The sequence below is a fragment of the Diceros bicornis genome, chromosome 35 (genome assembly GCF_020826845.1).
Source record: "Diceros bicornis minor isolate mBicDic1 chromosome 35, mDicBic1.mat.cur, whole genome shotgun sequence".
NCBI classification, from domain to species: domain Eukaryota; kingdom Metazoa; phylum Chordata; class Mammalia; order Perissodactyla; family Rhinocerotidae; genus Diceros; species Diceros bicornis.
Window position 1 is genome coordinate 20,021,238 of NC_080774.1, and position 18,657 is coordinate 20,039,894.

The window sequence follows — 18,657 nt, forward strand, 5'->3', positions numbered from 1 at the left end:
TCTTCTCTCAATGTGGTGGGACGGGGTCAGTTGGTCACCTTCTGTGTCTGGGGGACTGCTCTTGGGGAGGATGCCGAGCCAGGCATGGTGAGCAGGAGCAGGGCTGGATTTTTCAATCCAACCTTTCAAATCTTGTAGACCAGCGCTGTTCAGCAGAGCTTTCTGTGATGATGGAGATGCTCTCAGTCTACGCTGCCCAGTGCAGTAGCCGCTAGCTTCATGTGGCTATTGAGCACTGGACATATAGCTAGTGTGACTGAGGAATTGAAATTTTTTTTTTTTTGGTGAGGAAGATTAGCCCTGAGCTAACATCTGATGCCAATCCTCCTCTTTTCACTGAGGAAGACTGGCCCTGGGCTAACATCCGTGCCCATCTTCCTCTACTTTATATGGGACACTGCCACAGCATGGCTTGACAAGCGGTGCATCAGTGTGTGCCCGGGATCCGTACCTGCAAACCCCGGGCCACCGCAGCGGAGCGTGCAAACTTAACTGCTGAGCCACTGGGCTGGCCCCAGGAATTGAACTTTTAATTGTACTACATTTTAATTAGCATACATTTAAATAGCCATATGTAGCTAGCGGCTACTGTACTGAGCAGAGAAGCCTTAGAACACATGAGAGAGGTTGAGTCCACGCAATACAGGTGCTGTTTCTGTCTGGACATCTTGGAGATGTTCCCCACCATATGTGGGGAGCTATCCTTCTGACCTAGCTATCCTTCTCCTCCCAAGTCTGCTCCCCCTCCTTAATTGTCTGTTTCTCAAATGGTTCTGATCACACCTCAGGCCCTCACCCCTCCCTATCCAGTCATTCTCCTTGCCCTGTAGATACTCTCTGTGACGGCATTTCGGTCCTGGCTTCTCTATTCTTACTGTTTGCCTTTTTTTTTTTTTTTTCCTGCTTGGACTGTTGCAGTAGCCTCCTTGCTGGTTCCTTCACTTCTTCTGTCTGTCCTCATTGTGACCATTGGGCTCCTTTCTAAAACATAGACCTAGTGTGCCACTCCCTTGCTTAGAATCTTCCTGAGGCTCTCCCTTGCCTGCTAAATCAAGTAAAATTTCTTGGCTTGGCATTCAAGTCTCCTCACCTCCCAGCCCCTTCTGCCATCTCTTCTGGTGCTGTAAAAGGTCCTGGGCGGATAGTAGGGATCACGAACAATGTGGTTCCTGCCTTCATGGGGCTTACGGTGCCTTGTGTTATGATTGTGTCCTTGTCTAGCTCTTTCCAGAAGCGAGTGGCTTCCTTTGGGCCCAGAACGTATAGTTCTGGAGTTGGAACTTACGTGTCAAATGAACACGTGTAAATTGAGGTCTGTCCTCTGGGACTGTGTATCGACTCCGGGCCATTCCTCTGTGGGGCAGCAGACTCTTCTGGAATATGCTGGCACGTCATTCCCGCCATTCCTACACTCGTGGGCCATGTGGCCCATTCTTTTGATTCTCATACATTTGAGCCACATGCATTGGCCCACTGATTTGATTTTGGAAATGTCTGGAAGTTCTGCTGAGTCAGACATAAGTGGGGATTCCACAGTTGGTTCAAGCCAAGGACGGACATGCTTGACCGGGCAAATGTGGAAAAAACAAATGCCACTGGCCTTCCCAAAACTCAGCCTTGGGCCGTGCTCAGCACCTCGGCTGTGGGGACGTCACCACCGTTTTGCTCACGGGACTGTGACGCCTCTCGCTCAGCTTCCTGGTCGCTGGGACCAGCCTGAGTCGTCCACACCAGGCTGTGAGAACACGGTCCCATCTCCAGCCTGGGGGACATTTCTCTTCCTGCCGAGCTCTAGTCACCAGTTCGAAATCCCCACGTCTGCATCCGGCTTCGTCTACACCAGGGATCAGCAAACTACGGCTCGTGGGCTCCATCCAGCCTGTCGCCTGCTTCTGTACAGCCCGCAAACTAAGAATAGTTTTTACATTTCCATTAGATGAAAAACATATATACGAATAATATTTTGGGACTTGTGAAAATTATCTGGTATTCAAATTATAGTGTCCATAATTAAAGTTTTATTGGAACGCAGCCACGCTCGTTCATTTACACGTCTATGGCTACATTCCTGCGACAACGGCGGAGTTGAATCGTTGAGACAGAATTATACGGCCTGCAAAGCCGAGAATAATTACGATATGGCCCTTTACAGAGGAAGTTGGCCAGCCCTATTCTACACCATCCCCATGGAAGGTGTCAGCCCTCGGGGGTCTTTGTCCCTCTGAACTCCCTAACTGTTTCGCTGTGTTCTGAAGAAACTCCTCCATCGTCCTCACACCCAGCCAAACCAGAGAGATGATGTCAGGAATCCGGCTCTGCCCCCAACTTGCTGTGTGACCTTAAGCAAGTCACCTCCCTCTCTGGTCTCAGTTTTCCCAGATGTGAAATTCTAGAATTGGGTCAGATTAAAGGTTCTTATTGTAGGGTTTGTGTACTCCACCCACCCCCCACCAAGAGGTTTATGTGTAGATTTCAGGGCATGTGTTAGTTTCCTGAGGCTGTTATGACTGGGGGGCTTAAACAACAGGAATTTGCTTTCTCACAGTTCTGGAGGCTGGAAGTCAAGATGAAGGTGCCGGCAGGGCTGGTTTCTCCTGAGGCCTCTCTCCTTGGCAAGAAGATGGCACCTTCTTGTCTGTGCTTAGTTTCTCTTATTATAAGGACACCAGTCATACTGGATTGGGGCCCACCCATATGACCTCATTTTACCTTAATTACCTCTTTAAAGACCCCATCTCCAAATTCAGTCACAATTTGTGGTACTGAGGGTCAGTACGTCAACATACAAACTTTGGGGGGATGAAATTCAGCCCATAACACACCTCAGTCCCTGAGATGAGCCAGCATCTACTTTCTGCCCAGACCTGGCAGAGGGATGGAGCTGAGAGGCTGTGGAGACAGAGTCCCTCCTTGTAAGTCTGTTGTTTCATTTGGACAGTTAAAACTTCTGAAGTTGACGCCATCAGCCAGTTTTATAAACTGACCAGGATTGGAGTGTGACTGCATGGTTCAGACAGGAAAGCCATGAGGGTTCAGAGTTGGGACATGGATGTCTGTAGGTTGGGGATGTGTGGAAGGAAGCAAACCCATTTTACAGAATGGAAAGCTGAGGCTCAGAAGGTCTAAGTGCAATAATCCAGGGTTCCGAACTAAACTTCTCTGGGCTTCCGTGGCCTCCTCTTTCAATGGGCTAAGAATGGGGCTGATGGGAGGGTTAAATGGGATGAGGAAGAGGAAGCTGACTTAGGCTGGGTTCCCCTGAAGACAAAGACTTGGGTGCACTTAGATTATTGGGGAGGGATCCCAGGAGGCAACGGTTGGGGAGTGAGACAGGGAGGGAGAGGCAGGTGATACAGGGTACACTGATGAGCGGGTCACCTCTAGGTGATTGGGGCTCAGTCCCGCTGGGGGCCTCCGGGCGACTGAGGAACATGCCTCCTGGTTGTATTACCCACGAGGAGAGGAAGCCGGGATATTTATCCACCACCTCCGCTTCTCCCTGGGTGGCGGTGTTACCTGCTGCACCTCCAGGCTGCCCCGTGGGCTGAGCACGCTCCTGCAGCCAGAGAGAGCAGAGAGGAACAGACAGGTGCCCACAGTGACAGGCCAGGGGCGCTTATGGGGTGGCACGTATGGATGGCCAGGGCGAGGGGTGATGGGACGGTCATCAGTAGCATCAGTAGAAGGTGGCTCTAGGATAGTGTTGCTGAGCCACGGTTAGGTGATTCTCCCAAGGGGGCACAGCCACTTGCCTCTTGGCTGCACTCAACTCAGACTTTCTCCCTCCAGACTCTGCAAAGCCCAGGAACGGACCGGGTCTTGCAGACGGGGGGGCACTGCCTTCTGATTTCCACTGTCACACTTGACCCCTTTCTGCCTCTGACGTGGCAAAACAGAGGCTAGAGGAGCCCCCGGGCCTATTGCCCTGTCACCAGAGAACTTTGCTACGTGAGCTTCTCCTCCTGGGGCACGTGGGACGCCCCCTCTGATGGGGGATCCGGGACCTGACCCGTACCTGTAGCCGCCTGTAATGATAAAAGAGAAAGTCACATTTATCAATATTTTATTAATACATGATTATGGCAATAATTTCTCCCAGCCTCCCCCCACCCCACCTTATAAATTATTTTAGGAGCCGCCATCAGTCTGCCTGGGAGGTCTGCCCAATGATTTACTTACTATATATTCTGCTTTGGAAGATTTCATAATAGGTTGCTCTAAAATCAGCAATTAAGAATTTCAAACTGGTATATAAATGTCTTTGCTTTGTGTCATAACAGATCATTTTGAAATATATTAAGAATCATTTCCATTAATCGTTTTTTTTTTTTTTTTCCATTAAAATGATTCTCTCCTCCCGGGGCGCCTGGCTTCCTTAGCTTATTGGAGAGCCCTGATCCTATTTTTGAAAACCCATATCAGCCCCAGTGGGGAGATTTGGGGCCTTAGAACTGGACTCAGGGTTTTTGAACTGTTATAGCAATAACAACCACCGCCGCTAATGTCGGTTTAGTATTTGGTGGTTTCAAAGCACTGGTCCCTCTCTGATGCCTTTGGATCTGATTAGATTTCCGCAATAATCTGGTGAGGAAGGAGAGTGCCATGGGCAAGAGTTGGGAGTCAGCCTGCTGGGCGTGGTCCTGGCTTGGCCTCTCTGAACCTCAGTTTCCTCCTCTGTAACATGGGGCTAGTGATGGTACCCACTGTGTAGGCTTGTTGTAAGGATTAAATGCATCAGTGCCAAAACGTGGGGAGCACAGGACTTGGCTCATGATGGGGGCTTCCTGAGTGTTTACTTTCATCTCCACTTGATAGATTAGAAAACAGAGGCTCAGAGAAGGTATGTGATTTGCCTGATGTCACACAGCTAGTATGTTCCAGAAGTGAGCTTCAGAACTTTGGCTGGTCTTCGTGCAACGATTGCTCCACTGCCCTAGACTTTGCAACGGGCCCTTAGGGTCATTCCCTGCTGGAGAATTGACTTGTTTTCCTGGGCACTGTGCTGAGAGCTTACAGACATGATGATGTCACAGCCTTAGAATAGCCTTGGAAGGGTGAGAACTATTAGGAGGCCCATTATACAGATGAGGAGGCTGAGGCCTGCCAGAGAGGTTCATCCGCATCCTCCAGGGCACACAGCTAAAGCCAGGGGTGGGATTTGGACCTGGTCCACCAAGCTCTGAGCCCAACCCCCGGGGCCACAATTCCTGCCTCCCTCACTCCACATGCTGCTGCTTCTGTCCTCACAGACTCCGGGAGGGTGATGGTGACATCACTTTGTCACTGGGGCACTCTGAACTGTGTTTACTCACACTTCTGACACCAGATGTGTGGGGTTTTTCCCCACACCGACCAATTCTCTGTTTCTCCAGACACCCACGGGGTGTCCTACAATTCAGTCCAATTCCGACACCACCTAGAGTTAGCACAGACCCCACAGGTTCAGGGCTCAGCCCCACAAGACCCCCCAACTTCAGACCCCAGTGCTAAGTTTGGGACCCCTGGACTGCTGACTGAGCAGCTATTAAGTTGGGGGATTCCCACGACCCCCTCCTCAGGTTCAGTAATTTCCTGGAACAGCTCACAGACCACAGGAAGGCACTTTACCTACTATTACCGGGTTATTATAAAGGATATGACTCAGGAACAGCCAAATGGGAGAGATGCAGAGGGCAAGGTATGTGGGGAGAGCTGTGTCCTCTCCAGCAGGCCATCCTCCGAGCATCTCCATGTGTTCGTCAGTCCAGAAGCTCTCCAAACTCCGGCACTTAGAGTTTTTTGTGAAGGCTTCACTCTGTAGGCATGATCGATTAAAGCATTGGCCATTGGTGATTAACTCAGCCCCCAACCCCTTACCCCTCCCAGGGCCGGAGGGGCCCTGAAAGTTCCAAGCTTCTAATCATGCCTTGGTCTTTCTGGAGACCAGCCCCCCTCCTGAAGCTCTCTAGGGCCCCCCAGACACCAGTCATCTCAATAGCACACAAAAGATCCTCTTCTCACTATGGAGATTCCAAGGGTTTCAGGAGCTTTGTGCCAGGAACCAGGACAAAGACCAAATACATATTTATTGCAGGTGCCAAGCCCTGTGCCCCCACCAGTAACCTCTGGCATGTAGAGCATTGGTCCCTGGGTCTTGCGTCCACCTGAAGGGGCACAGGTGGAAAATGTGACGAGTCCTGATTGAGGCCGGGGACTTGCTTTCCAGTGTCGGCTTCTTCCTCCCACTGTGAGAACTGTGACTTCTTCCTTCTCTTCCGGAAACTTTCTTCCCCTTTTTCCTGCTTTAAAAAGACACCATCCCGTTTTTGCCTCATAAAAGGCCACTGAGCACATGCAGGGTGGTCCCAGGCTGAGGGGGCCAGGCCCTCAGGTCGCCATGTGGTCCCAGCACGCTCATGGGCCCTGCTCCCTTCAGCTTCTCCCCAGGGAGCCTTCAACACCGACGTCACGCACGGCCCCGGCATGACTCTGTGGGGCTCCTCGGAGCCTCTTTCGAGGGGATCATACCCCATTTCCCCTGAAGTCCCATCAGGCCCCCATTGACCCCTGAATTCCTGCAGGGCTCTGCCACCATGACCTTCCCCCACCCGCCTCTCGGTCCCTTCGATAGAAGACACCTGTGACATGCTGTCTTTTATCCCAGGACGCTGGCTCTCTGCAGTGGCTCTGGATCACCCTGTCATAAGTGGTGCCCTGGGCAGCCTCAAAGTCAGAGGGGACGCCTTTCCCCAGGATGTAGCAAGGAAAGGACGTGGGTGTTTTGGAGTCAGCCAGTCCTGGGTTCAGATCTCAGCTTGGCCTTTCGTTAACTGTGTATGAGGGCAGCATACAGCATCTGGGGCTTACCCAAGGTCACAATGACAATAATGCTCCGACTCTGGGCCACCTCCCATGGACAGGCCAGGTGGCTCCTGCCTTAGTTCGCTCATTATGAAGAGGCTTTTTGAAGAGGCCAGGCACAGTGGCCTTTGGGTTTTAGGAAATCTCTTATGGTGGCAGAGAGGCCGAGCCCCCCTTCTGCATCGTGTCTCCATGGTGGATCTCCAGGGGGGGGACCCGGGGGCTGGCTCCACATGGCAGGCAGAAAACCCTGGGTGGTGTGACATCGCGGCTGGTTTGCTGTTAACCAAGGCTCATGGCTTGGGGCCATCCCTCAGGAGCCATCAGGCAACCGTTCATCCAACCTTGTTTTTCTTTCCTTTGGCAAAAAGTGGCTCGTGGAACAATTAGCTGGCACCTGCGTCCTTCAAACAGCAGCAAAGCGATGCTCTCTGGAGCTCGCTTGATGAGGAGAGAGTGAGGAAGGAGAGAAAGCTGAGGCCCTGGAACTGGACAGAGCTGGCTTGGAATCCAGGTTCAGAACCAGAATCCAGTTCTGGACTCTCAGTCCAGTGCTCTCTCCACAGCTTAGCAGAAGGTCCTGTGGACCAGGGCCAGTGCAGGGTAGTGGTCAGAGCAGCCAGGATTGACACAGACCTGGGCTCAAATTAAAGTGAGGATTCTAACACTTGCCAGCTTGTGGCTGGTCCAGATACCAGGCTGCGTAACAATTCAGCCCCAAACTCCGCGACTTAAACAACAGTCATTTTATTCTCTCCCGAGGCTTCTGTGGGTCTGCGATTTGGAAGGGCTCTGCTGGGCGGTCTGGCTTAAGGTCTCTCACGTGGTTGCCGCCGACAGAGGGTGGCTGGTGCTGGGCCTGGCCGGGCATCCCCCTCTCTTCGTGTGGTCTCTGGTCTCTCCATGTGGGCTTGTCTGGCTTTCCTCGTGGCATGGCAGCCTCTGGGTTCCAAGCACAAGTTTCCGGAGAGCAACTTGGAAGCTGCATCATCATTTCTGAGCTGGCCTCGACATCACGAGGCATCACTTCTGCCACGTTCTGTTGGTTATAAGCATGTCACATCTTTAAGGGCCAGAGAATCTAGACTCCACCCCTGGATGGGGGAGTGATGAGGTTCTAGAATGTGTAGGATGGGAGGTATTGGTGAGGCCGTATTTTGCTACAGTGGCCTCAAGCAAGTGACTTAAGCTCTCAGAGGCTCAGTTTTCTGGCCTGTAAAATGGGATGGAAAGGAGTAGTGACTTTGCAGGTCTACCACGCAGATGAATGAGATGCTGTATGTCAAGGGCTTAGCACAGAGCCGGGCACATGGTAGGGTCTGGCCGTTGTAAGTTGTGATACAGCAAAGCTTGCGGAGTCCCACAGCCATGCTTCCCGCTCCCTGCCGAGGTGGCAAGAGGAATCTCCTGGGACTTCTGCTCTCTGCTTTTATTACCAGTGCCCCCGCCCCAATCCTCTGATGCCCCCTAAGGACGCTCTTCCCACCGAAGAGTAAATCAAGGATGAACTCTGTGCCTTCTTTGCAGCAAGAAACAATTTCTCTGTCTCAGAGCCTCTTGGCTGAGTGAGATTAAAATCAGACACAACGTTCTTCCCAGGAATGAGCTCCATGAACAAAATCCTCCCGGAGTCTCCCCGTTCTGCACCTCAGCCCAGGTCTGGGGGTCACTCCACCTGGAATCTCTCTTTTAATTCTCACCTGACGGGCAGGGAAGGAATTCCCAGTTAGTGGTTTGGGGTGCTGAGGATCAGAGAGGTTGTGTAACGTTGCCATGGTCAGACAGCTTCATGTGGGGGTGGACCCGAGGTTGGAATCAGTGTCTGTCTGCCCCCAAAGCTGCTGCCCTTCTCCTCCACGAGGCTGCCCGCCTGGCCCAGGCCTTGGGCGCATTCTGGCTGCCCGGACCTCCACCTCTCTCCTCGGGGCTCCTTCTCAGCTCTGTCTAATCTCCATCCAACCCTCCAATCTCCAGTCTCTGTGCCTCCATCTGGAAGGTCATCCTCTAAGCAGAATGGAGGCAGCAGAGCTCCGAATTGAGGCTAGGGCCGTGGGCCCTGGGACCAGGCTGACCTGTGTTCAATCCTGGCTCTCCTCATGATCTCGGTGATGCCCTTGATCTCTGAGATTCAGTGTCCCTATCTGTAAATTGGGGATAATAACAGTGCCTACCTCCTAGGGTTCTTGGGAGGCTTATGTTATTTAATTTGAATATGAAAAGCTCTGTTGTCGTCATTACTATTGATATTATTATTAGTAATGGACTATCTGTCCACTGTCCCGAGGAGTTTTCCCCAGCGAAGCTCGAGTCCACGGGCTGACTTGGGCTGGTCTTTAATCCTCTCCATCCCTGTGGTCCCGGAGCTGTAAGAGACGATGCAGCTCTCCCTAGGAGGGCTGAGAGTGTTTGTCACTCTGTCCGCTGTCCCTCATTACTTCACAAAAATGACAACAATGTTCAGAATCCGAAATAGCAACAGAGATGAGCGATGCCCGCCCTGATGGACGTGTTGCGTTGCTTTCCTTCTGCCCTGAAGGCCGGCGGGAGGTTTAATTTATCTGTCTCTCGCTAAATTTGCCAGTCTACATGCCGCTGACCCCATGGCCTGATATATGATGCAGTCAGGCCCATATATAACCCGAGGGGGGGCCGCGTGATGGGTGATGAAGGGAGGTGCCAGTCAGCCCGCAAGTGCCCTCCTGCCGTCATGAAGATGTCGGGCCTGGAATGGATGGGGCCGTCAGCCGGGGAGCCCAGAGGGGCACGCAGGAAGGAGAGACAATAGCAATAATGACAAGGGCCCAGCCCCCGCCTTCTGCTGGGACACCCCCACATCCAGCAGCCAAGGCAGTCCCCCCAAGGAAGGGAGGAGGTGGCCTGGCGCTCCCCAAGCTGGGGCAGACCCCATGCGCACAAGGCTAGTGGGAAGTAACAATGTTGCCATCAACACAAAGCCGTGACCTTATTATATTCAAGCACTTCGTGAACTGTTTTTATTGTTTTAAAACAAACGCAGAAGTACGACTGGAAAGTTGTCTTCTTATAAAAAATAGAAACAATATGGAAGAATATAGAGTATAAAAAGGTCCCTCCTCACCCCCCCAGATCCTCTGCTCTCAAAGACGACCATTGTCAAGGCATAAAGTTGACATTTGTTACCACGGATGAGCCCATATTGACACATTGTTATTAACTGAAGTCTCTAGTTTGCGTCAGGGTTCGTTCCTGGTGGCGTCTATTGGTCGGGTTTGGACAGATGTATAATGTCATATTCCACCACGACAGGGTCCCGCAGGCTGGTTTCACTGCCCTAACAGGCTGGGTTTTTTTTCCTCTTCAACTTTTTTTTGTTTTGGTGAGGAAGATTGGCCCTGAGCTAACGTCTGTGCCCATCTTCCTCGATATTGTATATGGGACGCCACCACAGCATGGCCTGATGAGCAGTGTACAAGTCCACACCCGGGATCCGAACCTGCGAACCCTGGGCCGCCGAAGCGGAGTGTGTGAACTTAATAACTATGCCACCGGGCCGGCCCCTCCCTTCAATTTTTTGAGTTGAAACATAGACTCACAGGAAGTTGGAACAACAATACATAGAGTCCCATGACCCCTTCCCCCAAGCGTGGCATTGTACCCAGTGCAGTACATGTCACACCCAGGAAACTGACATCCGTGTGTATTCTACACAAATGGGTCCACACCATCTCCATCTTTACGCTCTCTGCTTTTTTTATGTCACAGTGCGTCTTCTGCCTCTTTGTACGCTGGTTCATGGCGATGTCCCTCATTCTCTTTGTTGACTGCAGGGCCTTGCCCAGAACGGGTGGGCCGCCATCTCTGTGACAGTTCTCCAGCTGATGATCTTTGAGGGTTTTTCCTGCTTGTAGTTGTTATAAACAACGCCACCCTGAACATCCTTGTACGTAGAGGTTCTACACCTGATTGAGCATTTTGGAGGCCTGGTTTCCTGGATGTGGGGCTGCTGGGTCAGAGGGCGTGTTCAATGTTTAACATCTGGATGAAGGCAGCCCAGTTCACCTCCCTTGGGTGTTTATACACAGGTTGGCTCATTTAACCCTCACAGCCTATGGGGTAGGTACTGCTGTTATCATTTCTGTTTATAGGTGGTAAAGCCGAGGCTCAGAGAGGCTAAGTCACTAACTCAGGGTCACACAGCTTAAGTGGCACAAAGCTGGACCTTCGGCCTGCTGTGCACTGTGTCACTGGGGATCAGAGGAAGGCTTTGCATTTTCAAATGGACCCGTGGCCTCCACTTTGGGGACACCACCTCTGTCCACTACTCCAAAATGGACACTTGGCCCATCCAGTCTCTTTGCTTCTCTGAGCTCACTGCAGGGCTCCAAGGGGCCGAAGCCAGGGCCCCATCCAGCAGTTCCTCGATGAGGCGCAGCCCTCTGCCTCGCTCCCCTCCAACTTCGAGGGGCTTCTCCCTCCCTGTCCCACACTCACAGCTGCTTCCTGCCCCTAGTGAGACGGATGCACCCTCGTCACAGGGTGTTCAGAGCGCAGAGTACACGCGCCTCCGCTACGTTTTTCCCAGGAGCTGATTGGAGTTGGTGTCTGGGCCCCCGCAGGCTAGGACCAGCCCTGCCCATTTCTTTAGGCTCTGGGTTAAGGGACGTCAAGGGTCATTGAGGAGCAGGACAGCTGCGGTCTGGGCCTGGACAGCCTCTTTGCAGAGGGCCTTGGATGGCAAACTCAACCTCCCCAGCCTCGACTGCCCGGGGGAACTCCCTGCGTGATCGCAGAGGCCGGGGAGGATGGCCACCCTGCCCGGCCCCGTGAACACTCTTGCGGGGCCCAGGCCAGGCCCCCAGCCAGCAGTTCACGTGCTGAGAAGGGGCTGAGACCGGCAGGCCTGAGCCTCTCTTTGGCAGGGCAGGGACCAAGGCCCAGGGAGGGGCAGCGACTTGTTCAGGTCACACAGCGAGGCTCCTGGGCCATTGTGTGTCCATCCTGCTCGGCCCCTCCTCTTTGCCCTCCCTCCCTCCTCGTCTTCATCCTCCTTTCCTCCCTTGCGTCTTCCGTTCCTCTCTCCTTTTCACTTCCTTCTCCCCTTCTCTCTCTCTCTCTCCACGCCCTCCCTCTCTCTCCCTTTCGTGTCTTCTTCTCTACACCTATTGGAAGACAGGCCCTCGGCTGCCCTGGGACACCATCCCCACTTTCCAAGATAAGAGTTCAGTTTAATCAAGGGAGATAGATGCAGACAAATGCACTGGTGATGCCAAGAGAAAATTCTAGGCAGGAGACCCCCAAAGTCCAGAGTAGTTAGCCTCCCCCAAGGGGTCCTAGGGCCTGGGACCCTTGAGCTGAATCTCCACAACGGGGAAGAAATTGGGGAGGGTGCTCCAGGCAGAGGAACCTGAGAAAGCAAAGGTGTGGAGGCCTGAGCAAGGCCTGGGGCCTCCGTGTTCACATCTACAAGGCATCAACCTAAGGGCCGTGATTAAGAGAGGGTTACCACGTGGCCCCATAGCCTGGAGATTTCATTGATCTGTCCTTGGACCCAGCACCCCCGGGGCCTGTCCTCTCCTGGGCGTTGTCCCACCCACCTGCCTCCCTGTGGCCGCAGGCCCCGCCTCCTCTGCCCTGCCCCAGCAGGTGGCTTGGCTCTCTGCCTGACAGCTGGTGCAGCCGGGCCTATTCTGGGCCAAGGCAAGGATTTATTCTGCGTTTTCTGAGCATATTGAGTTCATTCATTAAGCTGGAATGGCTGCTTTGGGATGTAAACAATTATATTAAAAAACCCACAGAACCCTGAGTGGCTGGCGCTGGAAGGCAGTGTGCACTGGCAGCCCTGTGCCTCGGGAGGGCAGGGTGGGGAGAATGGAACACCTGGGGGACCAGGCTTCAGACTGGCTAAGCCACTCACTTGCTAGGGGGCCCTGTGAAAGCCTCTCCCCTGTTCCTGGCCTCCGTTTCCCCTAAATAATAACAGCAGCTGCTATTTATCCAGTGCTTACTGTGCCAGGCACTATATTTGAAGGGCTTTGGCCATCTCAACAATTCCATGGACTAGGTGCTATTATCCCATTGTACAGATGAGGAAACTGAGGCTCAGAGAGGGGAAAGGACTGACCTCGTGGGGATGGACTAGCTGCTCTCTGGGGTCCCTTTTAGCCTTGATCACTAGAGACACTGTTAACCTATCCTTGGAGGGGAGAGAGCGATGGCTTGGTGAGACCTCGGCTGTGAATGTCTGGACTCACCATTCAGAGACTGAGCACAGCCACACTGCTAATGACAATGATGGCTGTGACAATGATGGAATTATTGACTGTTACTCTTTGCTGAGAATTCACTCTCTGCCAAGCATGATTTAAATGCTTTGCATTGGATTTTTCCATTTAATCCTCATGACCCCATGTGATTGGTTATACCCATTTTATGGATGAGTCAGTGGAGGCTCAGAGAGGTACGGTAAGTTATCTAGGGTCATGGACTTGGGAAGGAGATGAGCCCAATTTTAGACTGGGGAGTTCTGTCTTTGAAGCCTTTCCCCCTGTTCTTTATGCCACGCTATGTTGCATGGTCCATGGCGTCATCAAGAAATGGAATTAGTAATCATAACTTTTCCTATGGTTGTTGCATTGATGAGATTAAGTGCTTAGACAGTGAACACTCGGGAAACACCAGCTACTGTGGGCTTTCCTTGGGGCCCAGGAAACAGCTTCAAAGGGGACAGTTTGATAGGTTGAGTGACCCCTGTGCGGCCTGCCTTGGTGACGGACAGGTAATGTGGAAAGAACACTGGACTGGGGGCCACCCCGGGCTGTGTTTGGTCCTGGCTCTGCCTCACCAGCTGTGTGGCCTCAGCAAGTCGCTCACGGACCTGCTGCTGGTCCCACCCCTGAGCCTTTGCTCGTGCAGTTCCCCTGAGGGGCGCCTTCCTGCTGAGGTCTCCCTGATGACTCTGCTCCTCAGCTCAGATCATCCGCTCTGGGGACACTCCCAGGCAGCTTCACATCCAGTGTCTCATTTCGTCCTTAAAATGACCCGCTGGGAGAGGAACTGCCCCATTTTACAGATACGGAAACTGAGGCTCAGAGAGGTGAGATCTCCTGTTCGAGATCCTGCAGCCGGGCTGAAACTGTCTTTAGATGCCCAGCCTCTGGTTCTTTCCACAATTCCCCACCACCCCAAAAACGCCATGCCAGCCTTTCCCCTCCAGCCTCTTGATCGAATTAGTTTGGGAGGCCCCTATCCACACTCCCCTTCTCTTGTAAATTCCCAATGCACGTTGGCACACTCAAGGTTCTGAGAAGTCCTGCAGGAAATCAGCCCATTTTACTGGGTTTATTCTGATGCTGCCCCAACTGTTCTGTCCAGCAAGCCGTCTTTTCCAGAATGCCCACTCATATTCCCCAGCGCGTTGGGAGTGGTCTACGAGTTGTCTTTCCAGCTGTCAGAGTGTGGGCAGTGATTCATGTTGGATCATGAGCAACTCAGCATCAATTTCTAGATGGCTTGTTGGGTAGGCCTTATAAGGACCACTAACTGTGCAAAGGCCCTGGAGCAGATGGCAACTTTCTCTAAAGCCAGACAGGTGGAACAATATGTCCAGGTTTGTGGGGCTACATGGCACCTGGGGGCAGCAGGGACAGGCAGGAGCCATGAGAAGCAGGAAGGGACTTGAAATTCTGGCCTTTAGAGGATTGCATTTTCCATGATCCCAACAATAGAACTTTACTGGATGTCCCTGGGCAGAAATCTCAGAGTGTGATCATAACTGTAAGAGCTGATATTTGTTGAGCAGAGTCTGTGCTAAGCAATCGCCAGAACTCCCTGGGATATATTTCCATTTTACAGAAGGAGAAACTCAAGTTCAAAGAGGTGACACGACTTTCCCAGCATCGTGTGGCTTTAAGGGGTGGAGGTGGGATTTGAACCCAGGCAGTGTTTCCAGAGTGCTGCCTTTTCTTGTAGCATCTACAGCTTATCTCCTCCCTGTGGGTGGCCTCCTTCTTCACGGGCCTCCGAATTGTAAACCTCTGTGTGAAGACATGTGAACCAGATGCGCTGGCATTATAAATAAGTCACAATGAGTCCAGTAATTCAGGAACAGCGTGGCTATTGTTGGAAGGAGAAATAACTTGGTTATTAACAAACGCAGGAGGCCACGGTAATGGATAGCAATTGAACTCATGGTGCACGGGGCAAAAACAGTCGTGTTATTTTTTTCCTCTCTCTCTCTCTTTTTTTGTATTGAGCGTAAAGGGAAAAATCCGCCTTTGCAGGTGGGTCTGAGCAGCTCTGAACCGCAGTTCCGTTACCTTCTCTTGTTCCTTCCTTTTTTTCTTTCTCTCATTTCTCCTTTGTTTGTTCTCTCTGTTCAAAATCCCAGCCTGCCTCTTACGATGGAGTGACCTTGGGCAAGCGACTTGGGTGATGCAATTTGCCCAGGGTCACCTGGTTCGTTGAGAGCTCTTTCAGCTAAACCAGTATTTCCTAAACTAGTATCTCCTGGGACATTAGATCCGCAAGATACTCTATAAAAGCATTTTGAGGCCAAATAAGTCTGAACAGAACTTCTCCTTCTTGGAGATCAATAAGATGTCCTTTAAAGGCTCTGAGAAGTCCTGCAGATAAGAAACTTGTTTCATCAATGACCAAATTGATATGATACAGGATTCATTTTTTCCCAGCGGCACTGATGAACATTCCAGGGAATGCCCACTGGGAGGAGCCCCTTTGGGAAGCTCTGAGCCCCAGCTGTGTGGCCACTCTGCCCTGCTCCACAGCGGTTCTGCCACCTGGAGATTTTCTGGCTTAGCCCTGCCCAGGCTAGCACGCTGGCTGGAGCCAGGCCTCACTGCAGATGTGCCGATGGCTTCTGAGGAATAGAAAGGTGCAAAGAAAGAACAGAGTGCCGAGACCTCAGCTCCCTTTCAGAGAACCTTCTCCTGGCCTCAATAACTGAAGGGAAAACCAAACCCAACCTTGCTAAGTGTGATCAGCCTCTGAGGCCCTCTCTGAGCCTCCGCACCTGGAATGAGCGCAGCTGCTGAGACAAGAGTTCAAGGGCAGGACCTTTGTGCGGGAGTGGATCCCAGGAAGCACTGGGACGGGCATGAGGAAGGGAAGTGGGGGAGGAAGGCAGCCCCGAAGGGTGTCTTATCTGGCCAGCTACCATTGTGGGCACCTGGGGCTCTATCCCGCTAGAAACCTCTTGGGGGCAGCAGAAAGCAGGCACCTGAGGTACCCCACTTAAAGGGCATTGCTTTCAGGCATTGGCTGAGGGCTGGGGATGTTAATTCCCCGGCATTCCCAACCTGCCCTGCACGTGAGCAAGTGCAGCACCAGAGAACACCCTCAGCAGTAGGAAGCACAGTACAGCCCCTGGGTGGGGTGGGGGTATATGGTGGAGGAGTGACAGCTCGGCTCCAGGTCTGCCCACCAGGTTGCCATCTGAAGTCTGTTCCAGTCTCCTTTTGACTTGACCTACAGCCCATGTGTATGCTCAAGCTAAGTCTAAACGGGAGATGTGGGGGTATCAGAGCCACCCCTAACCCTATGCCTGGACTCAAGTTCTAGCTCAGCCATTTACACGCTGTGTGACTCAGGCAGGACAGTATCCCTTTCTGTGTGTCGGTGGCCTCTACTATAAAATCAGGCTTAGCAACACTCAGCCTGCAGACCTTGCAAAGCAGTTGGGAGGTCAGCCAAGGTCACAAAACCATCCCCCCCCTCAGTGTGGACACACTCAGGTGTGCATCCTCCAGGCCATGGCGAGATGCACGGACCATTTGTCACTAAGAATAACAATAGAATTGGTATTTGCAATTAATTTTTAAATACAGAACAGATTCAAGAGTGCATAGTCTTTCATACATGGACTGTATTTGTATAAGTCTGACCGTACACACAAAGGCGAATGTGAGGCTAGTGGTTACAGACACATGTTTTCTTGCATGTCGTGGCCCCTAAAGGCAAGCCCCCCATTTCCTTTGGTGTTCCGCTGGAGGGAAAGCTTGCTGTATTGGACTTTTGGAAACATGCTCCCACACTGTACGTTATGGGCAATTTAAGAGATTCTCAAGGGTAATTTTAAGGGCTTGTGATCTTTCACCTTCGACTCTGACTTTAGGACGATGCCCCCTCATGAGAGGAGGCCCCTCTGTGCCGCGCCGTGGTTAGGGCGTTGAGTGCTGAGTCTGGAGGCCTGAGTTCACATCCTGCCTCTGCCACTTACCAGCTGTGTGACCTTGGAGAGTCACCCACTCGGAGGCCCCGTTTTCTCATAAGTCGAGTGGGGTTAATACTGACCTCACGGGGCTGCAGGAGGATTGAATGAAGCAGTGCGTGTTCAGAGCTCAGCTCATGCCTGGCAAGGGGTAGGTGTACAGCACGTGCTGCTGGCTGATGTCATGACGTTAAGGCTGCCTTTGTAATACTCTTAGGTATTTGCATTCTGATTCTTTTTCTTGGGAGGGTGAGACGGAGGAGAGGTGACAGGTGGGTACCAGGGAGCCTTTCCTACCGATCAGCATCACGTGTCCCGAGTGATGCTCGCAGAGAAAGTGGAGAATTCCTAGATGTCCTGCGTGTGAAGCCCATTGCAGAGCCGCACCGCGGACGCACCAGCCCCGGGCTCCTGTTCCCCACCAGCAACCAGCAGAATGGCTGGGGGCGAAATGCACACGCCAGAAATGATTTCTGCATTTAGCTTTTGGGATTGTTCTGGGCACAGCCTCCTTGCGTCCTGGTGGGCACCTGGAAGACTGTGTGATTCCCACTGGAGTGGGCCGGGGGCAGGGAAAAGTCCACAAATCCCCCAGAAGCACCCTTTGAGGAGCCGGCTGCGCCCTCTCTCTCTGTTTCCATCTCTGTCTCCTTTCCTCTCCCTCTCTGTGTGTCTCTGCCTCTCTCACTGTTGTTTTATCTTTTATTTGGTCTTTCCTGTTAGAGAAGGCTGCTCTAAGCTTCCGAAGGCTGGTCCCTTGGGGAGAGGGGAACACAGAGATTCTCTCTCCCAAACCTTGGAGAACGAGGGAGGGAAAGTGGGCAGGGCTTCCATCAGCGAGAAACGTTCATTCCTTCGTCGATTTCTTCCTTCATTTAGTCACTCGTTTTACAAATGTTTAGTGAGCGCTTCCTGGTGCCAGCTCTGTTCCGGGTGGAGCAGTGGCCATACAGACGTCTGCTCGTGCAGAACAGCAGGGGCTATTGCACAGTCCTCAGCGCACGAGGGTGGGGAGCTCGCTCTGCCGCTCACTCTCTGTTCCACCCTGGACAAGAAGCTGGACCTCACCCGGTCTGTTCCGTATCTGTGAATGATCTCAGAGGGGTTTATGAGGGTAAAGGGGATGAGGCTGGGGAAGCATGGAACACAGTCCCTGGTACACAGCACATGCTCGGTGCTCCATGGCTGTTCTTGCCAGTTAGATGATGGCTTTGTGGAAGAAGGAGCCATCGTGTACAGGAATATCACTTGTACTGGAATCTCCAAACTTGGTGGCATTCCGAGGACAGCTTTGTCTCTGGATTTGGGGTAGGTTGGTGGGAGGTGCTGAGCCCAACATGTGTCCACCTTTCCATGGAGGAGAAATGCCCTCAGCCGGCTCAGAATCCCTGGGGTGTGACCTGCATCTGAAGTGCACCCATTCATTATCCATTCCACAAACCTCTGCGCTGGATAGACGACCTTGTAGCCCTATGAAGAGGTGTTTGGGGTTTTATGACTCCATTTTACAGACGAGGAAACCGAGGCTCAAAAAGGCTGTGCAACTGGCCCGAAGACTGACAGCCGGGAGCGGCAGAAACGGGAATTGGACCCAGATCCTGTCTGGTCCAAGG

The 18,657-nt window shown here is 52.4% G+C and overlaps 1 protein-coding gene across 1 annotated transcript in view; it reads left to right on the forward strand.

Annotated features, from left to right (window-relative positions):
• MYO18B (myosin XVIIIB) overlaps window positions 1–18,657 on the forward strand; it is a 230,162-nt gene that overhangs the window by 33,113 nt on the left and 178,392 nt on the right. The gene's annotated exons all lie outside the window — the stretch shown is intronic.